The sequence below is a fragment of the Lepidochelys olivacea genome (assembly GCF_965140295.1).
Source record: "Lepidochelys olivacea isolate rLepOli2 genome assembly, chromosome: 9".
Lineage (NCBI taxonomy): Eukaryota > Metazoa > Chordata > Testudines > Cheloniidae > Lepidochelys > Lepidochelys olivacea.
The window spans coordinates 77,077,983-77,087,794 of NC_140419.1; positions in this window are offsets into that span (position 1 = coordinate 77,077,983).

Here is a 9,812-nt window from a genome sequence, read left to right on the forward strand (position 1 = left end):
TGCTTCTGGATCCTCAATGACACCTGGAAGTACAGGTGGCACCAGGGGCCCAAAGCATCATTTTATAACTGCATCTGTTTAACAGATGCAGTTATAAAATTTTAGACAGGTGAGGGGACGGGGAGAGCATGGGGGCCCTGGGCTGGGGGTGGGGTGGGGAGGAGTCACATGGAGGGTCACAGGGGGAGGTCAGGTGCCCTCCCCTGTGTCCCTCCCCTAAGTGCAGTACCAGCAAGAAATGATTTCTGCTTGCACCATTGAATAGATGTACCCCATCTCCAAGCAACAGTGAGGTGTTAGAGTGTGTAATGTCTCTATGGCATACTGTACACATTTTCTGGTCAGCCATGAACCCTCCAATTTCCCAATTAATGTTCTTCCAACATTTAATAGCCCTCATACTATCACTGTAGCAATTATTCAGGTGCTCAGCCACAGCAGAGAAAACTATCATAGCTCCTCGACACAAGTCTCTGATGTGGTCCAAATCTGCTCTCATCCATTGTATGAGGTGTAGACCCAGGAAAAGGCCCAATTCACTTCCATCGGAGTGAAGCACCACAATGTCCAGTAGATCACAACCACCTAAATCACCAGTTGGATGCGGCATAGTGGGAAGAACATGATGACAATGCAGGCCACCTGTGTCCACCCAAATCAGCATGTAGTCATCAATCCCCACATCATGTTGTACTCCTTGCTCTCCTGGAAACTTCTACAACTTCATGATCCAGGAATCACCCAGAATCCACATGTTGACAACCCTTGGTGGTCAAGATATCTGAGCTGTCAGTTCCAAATCTCCACGCTGTGTGTTTTTGGAAACATCATATTAAGTAGCCCCGAGATCAGGAAGTAACCACTTCCTCCGGCCCTAACCCCCTGCAGGGATTAATAAAATACAGATTTTCTCAAATAACCAATCCAAGGCTTTTTAACCACCCATCCTATGTCCTGTCCCCTCTACAGCTGCAAGTCCTCTCCTTGTCCCTGTCCCCCTCCCCACTGTACCCCATCCTTCACAGAGTTCTCTGTCTTTGGCTCCTTCCCACTTGATATAACAAAAATTGTGGTTAGACTGGCTGCTGTCTCTTCTGCTGTGCTCACAGGAAGCCTCCCCAAAAAATTAAAACACACAATATTATAACAGACACCTTGTAGCAAGCAACATGAGCTATTAAATCTTTATTGCACGAGTGTACAAAGGTTTGGACGTGAAGCATCAGTGGTGGCGTATTCCCTCAAACTACCCAAGCACACACAAAGTAACTGCATAAAAACCCTCTCCCTTTTGTGTTGGCACGTGTGCACTGTAATCCTTCTAACTGCACATTTACACAAGTATAAAAGTGAGCATGTTCTTAAATATTGTTCACAGTTTGGGTCCCCCAAAGAGTTAGTTAGTGTCATGTACTATGTTACGTAAAACTCCACTTGCTCCAGCCCCAAATTCCTTCTCTCCTCTGCCCTTAATGCCCTTCCCTTCCCAGGAAACAGTCATCTATATAATTTTCCCCCCAAATACTTTGACTACATTCCCCCCAAAATAAAATTGCTACTCATGGCTCACAAATTGTGGCAATCTCCAGATATTCAGTCCAAAACTTGTTTTGGCTTAGGTGGGGACTTGGGATTAAGGTATCCTTAGTTATGTTAACTGAAGGGTGAATTCACAGCCATCAATCTTAGCAGGGTCTGCAATTCATGCAGTCCTTAGTACCCCTCGGCAGCAGAAGGAAACTGAAGGAAGGAAGCAGAAGGTTCTCGGCAGCAGAAGGAAACAGTTTATGTGGAGGGCTATAACCCAGGAACCCCTTGGACAAATGACCCCAAATTGAGGTCACTCGTGCTATCCCACACCCCCATAAGGCATACAGAATTTCAAAGCAATCCAAATAAGTGTTCAGAGGTTAGCGTGTTTACAAGAGTCAAGCTGTAAAACATATACAATAGTGGGAATGGAAACTCTCCAGATGTCTTTCCTTATTGGCTCATTGCATTGTAAACTCTGTACTTTTTCTTGAATACCAGCCTCAGTTTAGATCCTCCAAAGATTTAAGGGGTGCCAGGCACTACCTTGGGTAAAAGTTGACAGCTAGAGACCATTTTGACCCATCAGTCATTTGATCTCTAGCTCAGCAGGGGATGGGAAGAAACCACAAAACCCACACCTTTTTTCAAAAAGATTGTAGGCAACCCTACTCTGCTCCTGCCTGAGGCACACCAGATTTCAAAGGAATCCTCTGACTACATATGTCAGTCTGAGAGGACTTCCAGAAGTCATCCTTTAAACAGAAGCTGTGATGCAATAGTCAGTGAGTAGCACGATACTGCTTTCAGTCAGCCAAAGGCACATTCCACCACATCCTGCATTGGCTCAGCATGTAGTTAAACTGGCTGGTGCATATCAGGATCAACCATCATCAACAAAGGCAGCAGAAAGTATGCTGGGTCACAGACAGCGGATTGATGACTGTGATGAGGGGGGAACATGTACTGTTTGCCCATTGCCCATGCTGAAAAAGTCCAGACCTCTTGAACACTGTAGCACCATGCACCCTGCCTGTCAGTGCATCTGAAGCAGTATCCCCATTCCTTTCTTGTAAATGTATGTATTTGCTTGAAATGGCAGGCATAGGATGGGTACATACATGCCTTTGATTGCACTTGCACAGCTCAGGAACCTGAGCCATTCAAGTGTTGGATCATATTAAAGAAGTTCTGTATTAAAATCACAAATGAGTTTGATTCCCCATAGTTTACTAATTAAGAGGTCTCTTGGTTTTCGGTACTGTTTCTCTCCCTCTATGTGTGAAACTTGCAAGCTGCTAATTGTGTTAGTACATTCTAAGACAGAGTCTGTTCTCAAAGCAATTCTTTGTAACAACAACTACTCACACTGAGAGAGACTCAAAGCAATACTCTGTAACAACAGAAACAGCACCCAGAGACTCCCCGCCCTTTTGTTGTATTCATCTCGCTTTGTTAACAATTGTGATTAAAATAGAGATAGAGGATGTATGTGGATGGATGCTTGGTGTGGATAATAACTGAATGATCAGGGAGGTGCCAGCCTAAGAATCCAGTGTCCATCGGCTGAAGAAGGCGTCAAGTGGAAATAACCAGAGGACGCCCGGAGGGCAGACTGGAATCCACCCAACAGCCTCAAGGATGGGAGAACCAAAGAACAAGATAACATCTGGCAGCACGGAGCCGTCAGGAATGTGCCTTTTGCTGATTGATTCAGCAACAGCATGATGAAGCAATTCCCATAGACTGGCATAGGAAGAAATTCCTATAAAAATTGACTCTAGAAAGTGAGAACTTTGGGGTCTGATTCTGCAAACCAACCTCCAGGAGCATCAGATGAGCATCTGACAAGGCCCTGCTCCCTTCTCATGTCCAGGCCACCTGGCCAGTGGCTTGGCATGAGCAACTATAAGGCTGGTAACTATGATAACAACCTTGCAGAACCTGTGTGTGTGTGTATGAATGAATGTGTGAATAAATATGAGATTGAATGGAATGTTATAGCTATAATTAAGGGTATGTTTACACTACGGAATTAGGTCGAATGTATAGAAGTCAGTTTTTTAGAAATCGTTTTTATATATTCGAGTGTGTGTGTCCCCACAGAAAATGCTCTAAGTGCATTAAGTGCATTAACTCGGCGGAGCGCTTCCACAGTACCAAGGCTAGCGTCGACTTCTGGAGTGTTGCACTGTGGGTAGCTATCCCACAGTTCCCGCAGTCTCCGGTGCCCATTGGAATTCTGGGTTGAGATCCCAATGCCTGATGGGGCTAAAACATTGTCGCAGGTGGTTCTGGGTACATATCGTCAGGCCCCCATTCCCTCCTTCCCTCCGTGAAAGCAAGGGCAGACAATCGTTTCGCGCCTTTTTTCCTGAGTTACCTGTGCAGACGCCATACCACGGCAAGTATGGAGCCCGCTCAGGTAACCGTCACTGTATGTCTCCTGGGTGCTGGCAGACGCGGTACTGCATTGCTACACAGTAGCAGCAACCCATTGCCTTCTGGCAGCAGACGGTGCAATACGACTGGTAGCCGTCACCGTCATGTCCGAGGTGCTCCTGGCCACGTTGGCCAGGAGCGCCTGGGCAGACATGGGCGCAGAGACTAAATTTGGAGTGACTTGACCAGGTCATTCTCTTTAGTCCTGCAGTCAGTCCTATTGAACTGTCTTATGGTGAGCAGGCAGACGATACGGATTGCTAGCAGTCGTATTGTACCATCTTCTGCCGGCAGGCAAGAGATGAGGATGGATAGCAGTCGTATTGCACCATCTTCTGCCGAGCAGCCATGAGATGTGGATGGCATGCAGTCCTTCTGCACCATCTGCTGCCAGCCAAAGATGTAAAAGATAGATGGAGTGGATCAAAACAAGAAATAGACCAGATTTGTTTTGTACTCATTTGCTTCCCCCCCACCCCGTCTAGGGGACTCATCCCTCTAGGTCACACTGCAGTCACTCACAGAGAAGGTGCAGCGAGGTAAATCTAGCCATGTATCAATCAGAGGCCAGACTAACCTCCTTGTTCCAATAAGAACAATAACTTAGGTGCACCATTTCTTATTGGAACCCTCCATGAAGTCCTGCCTGAAATACTCCCTGATGTAAAGCCACCCCCTTTGTTGATTTTAGCTCCTTGAAGCCAACCCTGTAAGCCATGTCGTCAGTTGCCCCTCCCTCCAGCAGAGCAACGGCAGACAATCGTTCCGCGCCTTTTTTCTGTGCAGACGCCATACCAAGGCAAGCATGGAGGCCGCTCAGCTCACTTTGGCAATTAGGAGCACATTAAATACCACACGCATTATCCAGCAGTATATGCAGCACCAGAACCTGGCAAAGAGATACCGGGCGAGGAGGCGACGTCAGCGCGGTCATGTGAGTGATCAGGACATGGACACAGATTTCTCTGAAAGCATGGGCCCTGCCAATGCATGCATCATGGTGCTAATGGGGCAGGTTCATGCTGTGGAACGCCGATTCTGGGCTCGGGAAACAAGCACAGACTGGTTGGACCGCATAGTGTTGCAGGTCTGGGACGATTCCCAGTGGCTGCAAAACTTTCGCATGCGTAAGGGCACTTTCATGGAACTTTGTGACTTGCTTTCCCCTGCCCTGAGGCGCATGAATACCAAGATGAGAGCAGCCCTCACAGTTGAGAAGCGAGTGGCGATAGCCCTGGGAAAGCTTGCAACGCCAGACAGCTACCGGTCAGTTGGGAATCAATTTGGAGTGGGCAAATCTACTGTGGGGGCTGCTGTTATGCAAGTAGCCCACGCAATCAAAGATCTGCTGATATCAAGGGTAGTGACCCTGGGAAAAGTGCAGGTCATAGTGGATGTCTTTGCTGCAATGGGATTCCCTAACTGTGATGGGGCCATAGACGGAACCCGTATCCCTATCTTGGCACCGGAGCACCAAGCCGGCGAGTACATAAACCGCAAGGGGTACTTTTCAATAGTGCTGCAAGCTCTGGTGGATCACAAGGGACGTTTCACCAACATCAACGTGGGATGGCCGGGAAAGGTGCATGATGCTCGCATCTTCAGGAACTCTGGTCTGTTTCAAAAGCTGCAGGAAGGGACTTTATTCCCAGACCAGAAAATAACTGTTGGGGACATTGAAATGCCTATATGTATCCTTGGGGACCCAGCCTACCCCTTAATGCCGTAGCTCATGAAGCCGTACACAGGCAGCCTGGACAGTAGTCAGGAGCTGTTCAACTACAGGCTGAGCAAGTGCAGAATGGTGGTAGAATGTGCATTTGGACATTTAAAGGCGCGCTGGCGCAGTTTACTGACTCGCTTAGACCTCAGCGAAACCAATATTCCCACTGTTATTACTGCTTGCTGTGTGCTCCACAATATCTGTGAGAATAAGGGGGAGACGTTTATGGTGGGGTGGGAGGTTGAGGCAAACCGCCTGGCTGCTGGTTACACGCAGCCAGACACCAGGGCGGTTAGAAGAGCACAGGAGGGCGCGGTATGCATCAGAGAAGCTTTGAAAACCAGTTTCATGACTGGCCAGGCTACGGTGTGAAAGTTCTGTTTGTTTCTCCTTGATGAAACCCCGCCCCCCCCGCCCCTTGGTTTACTCTACTTCCCTGCAAGCTAACCACCCTCCCCTCCTCCCTTTAATCATTGCTTGCAGAGGCAATAAAGTCATTGTTGCTTCACATTCATGCATTCTTTATTCATTCATCACACAAATAGGGGGACGACTACCAAGATAGCCCAGGAGGGGTGGTGGAGGAGGGAAGGAAAATGCCACACAGCACTTTAAAAGTTTACAACTTTAAAATTTATTGAATGACAGCCTTCTTTTTGGGGGGCAATCCTCTGTGGCGGAGTGGCTGGTTGGCCGGTGGCCCCCCCACCGCGTTCTTGGGCGTCTGGGTGTGGAGGCTATGGAAGTTGGGGAGGAGGGCGGTTGGTTACACAGGGGCTGTAGTGGCAGTCTGTGCTCCAGCTGCCTTTGCTGCAGCTCAACCATGCACTGGAGCATACTGGTTTGGTCCTCCAGCAGCCTCAGCATTGAATCCTGCCTCCTCTCATCACACTGCCGCCACATTTAAGCTTCAGCCCTGTCTTCTGCCCGCCACTTACTCTCTTCAGCCCGCCACCTCTCCTCCCGGTCATTTTGTGCTTTCCTGCACTCTGACATTATTTACCTCCATGCATTCGTCTGCTCTGTCAGTGTGGGAGGACTGAATGAGCTCAGAGAACATTTCATCATGAGTGCGTTTTTTTTTCTTTCTAATCTTCACTAGCCTCTGGGAAGGAGAAGATCCTGTGATCATTGAAACACATGCAGCTGGTGGAGAAAAAAAAAGGGACAGCGGTATTTAAAAAGACACATTTTATAAAACAGTGGCTACACTCTTTCAGGGTAAACCTTGCTGTTAACATTACATACATAGCACATGTGCTTTCGTTACAAGGTCACATTTTGCCTCCCCCCACCACGTGGCTACCCCCTCAACCCTCCCTCCTCTTCGTGGCTAACAGCGGGAAACATTTCTGTTCAGCCACAGGCAAACAGCTCAGCAGGAACGGGCTCCTCTGAATGTCCCCTGAAGAAAAGCACCCTATTTCAACCAGGAGACCATGAATGATTTCTCACTCTTCTGAGGATAACACAGAGAGATAAAGAACGGATGTTGTTTGAACACCAGCAAACATACACTGCAATGCTTTGTTCTACAATGATTCCCGAGTACGTGTTACTGGCCTGGAGTGGTAAAGTGTCCTACCATGAAGGACGCAATAAGGCTGCCCTCCCCAGAAACCTTTTGCAAAGGCTTTGGGAGTACATCCAGGAGCGCCGCGAATGCCAGGGCAAATTAATCCTTTCACATGCTTGCTTTTAAACAATGTATAGTATTTTAAAAGGTACACTCACCGGAGGTCCCTTCTCCACCTGCCGGGTCCAGGAGGCAGCCTTGGGTGGGTTCGGAGGGTACTGGCTCCAGGTCCAGGGTGAGAAACAGTTCCTGGCTGTCAGGAAAACCGGTTTCTCCGCTTGCTTGCTGTGAGCTATCTACAACCTCATCATCATCGTCATCATCTTCTTTGTCCCCAAAACCTGCTTCCGTGTTGCCTCCATCTCCATTGAAGGAGTCAAACAACACGGCTGGGGTAGTGGTGGCTGAACCCCCTAAAATGGCATGCAGCTCATCATAGAAGCGGCATGTTTGGGGCTCTGACCCGGAGCGGCCGTTCGCCCCTCTGGTTTTCTGGTAGGCTTGCCTCAGCTCCTTAAGTTTCACGCGGCACTGCTTCGGATCCCTGTTATGGCCTCTGTCCTTCATGCCCTAGGAGATTTTGACAAAGGCTTTGGCATTTCGAAAACTGGAACGGAGTTCTGATAGCACGGATTCCTCTCCCCATACAGCGATCAGATCCCGTACCTCCCGTTCAGTCCATGCTGGAGCTCTTTTGCGATTCTGGGACTCCATCACGGTCACCTCTGCTGATGAGCTCTGCATGGTCACCTGCAGCTTGCCACGCTGCCCAAACAGGAAATGAGATTCAAAAGTTCGCAGTTCTTTTCCTATCTACCTGGCCAGTGCATCTGAGTTGAGAGTGCTGTTCAGAGCGGTCACAATGGAGCACTCTGGGATAGCTCCCGGAGGCCAATACCGTCGAATTGTGTTCACAGTACCCCAAATGCGACCCGGCAAGGCCGATTTAAGCGCTAATCCACTTGTCAGGGGTGGAGTACGGAAATCGATTTTAAGAGCCCTTTAAGTCGAAATAAAGGGCTTCATCGTGTGGACGGGTGCAGGTTTACATCGATTTAACGCTGCTAAATTTGACCTAAAGTCCTTGTGTAGACCAGGGCTAACTGCTTAGTATGATTCTTTCTGTATTCACAATAAATGTGGCATTTTGCCTTTTCCCTTTTAATAAGATCCTGCTGGTTTTTATTTTATTGGTATAACACAAGTCCTGCCACTGATTTTTCCAAGCCTTATAACCATGGAGGCCTGCAGAGCATTAACTGCCTTGCAAAACCTCCGTGACCACTTTGCTAGCTCTGGTTTTACCTACCTGAACTGATTACCAGCAGATCTGTCGCCATCTAGGGTTGCCAGCTTCCACAAGGTGATAGAAGCATGCTTCTGGAGCATTATTGGCTCTCTTTATCTGGGTGCTTTGCTACTCAAGGGCGGGGGCAAGCTCCTTACCCAGCTCCAGGAATGTGGCTTTCCTGGCGCAAAAATTCTAGGTTTATTGCTGGTCGCCCCATGTTTTCACTATAATGTGGTCCTGCCAGTGTATGCTTGAGGTCTTGGTCCAGAAGTGAGGATCTGCAGAGGAGGGAATCTGCCAAGAAAAACAGCATCAGCCTCTGCCTTCACCTTCAGGTCAAGAGCAGCCTCTGAAACACCCACCAGCATCTCTTGGCAACAGCTTCTGCAGATGCACAAAAAAGCAACCATGCCTTCATAAAAGCACTAGTTATTAACAGGAACAGTATTCATACGCTAAGCCTATCACAGCATACCACCACACCAGCCTGGGGCCTGCCAAGCATTGAATTTCCCAGATCGAGATGATTTCCTCCCACAATCCCCTGAGTGGGCGGATGAGTTGCCCTACAGCACCTTGTGAACATGAGCCCAGAGAGATGCGGTGAGGTGTGGCACAATGAATCTTGGGTTACACACGTCTAGATAGCGGCTTGCTTATCACTGAGCAACAGCACCAGCGCGGATGCAGGGAGTGAGAGCAAAGGGCAGATAACGACAGTGTGGTCCCGCTGTATTGTGATAGGCTAACCTGCAACTGCTTAACTCATGAGTAGCATGCACTGAAGATGTGGCCTTGGAGAGCCTTCTCCTGGTCACTCTGTCCAAAGGGCATGACTGCTCTGCTGCAGCTGAGAAGGGAATGGAACAACTCCACTGTGCTTCCAGCGCCCCTTGCTTTCTAGTCTGTGTTAAACTCTCATAAAAATTGAAGTTGGACCCTCGTTGCTTCATAAGCTACATGACAGTCTGAGATTTTAAATTGCACACGTGCAAGCTATGATTTTTCAATCAGAAACTGCAGTCTCATCGAGTCCAAGGTGGCCCAGCAGTTCTTCGCACATTTAATTTTGAAAACAGGTAACAAAAATGGGAAGCCTCAGGACAGTGAGTGTGGAAAGGGGACCGGAAAAGGTATCTGGAAAAGACAAACTCAAAGGCATCCTCTGATCTGCTCTGACTCACTGCCACATACTCCAGAAAAAGGGATACAGCTTGTCTATTTATTTTTATTTGTCTGTTATTTATTTT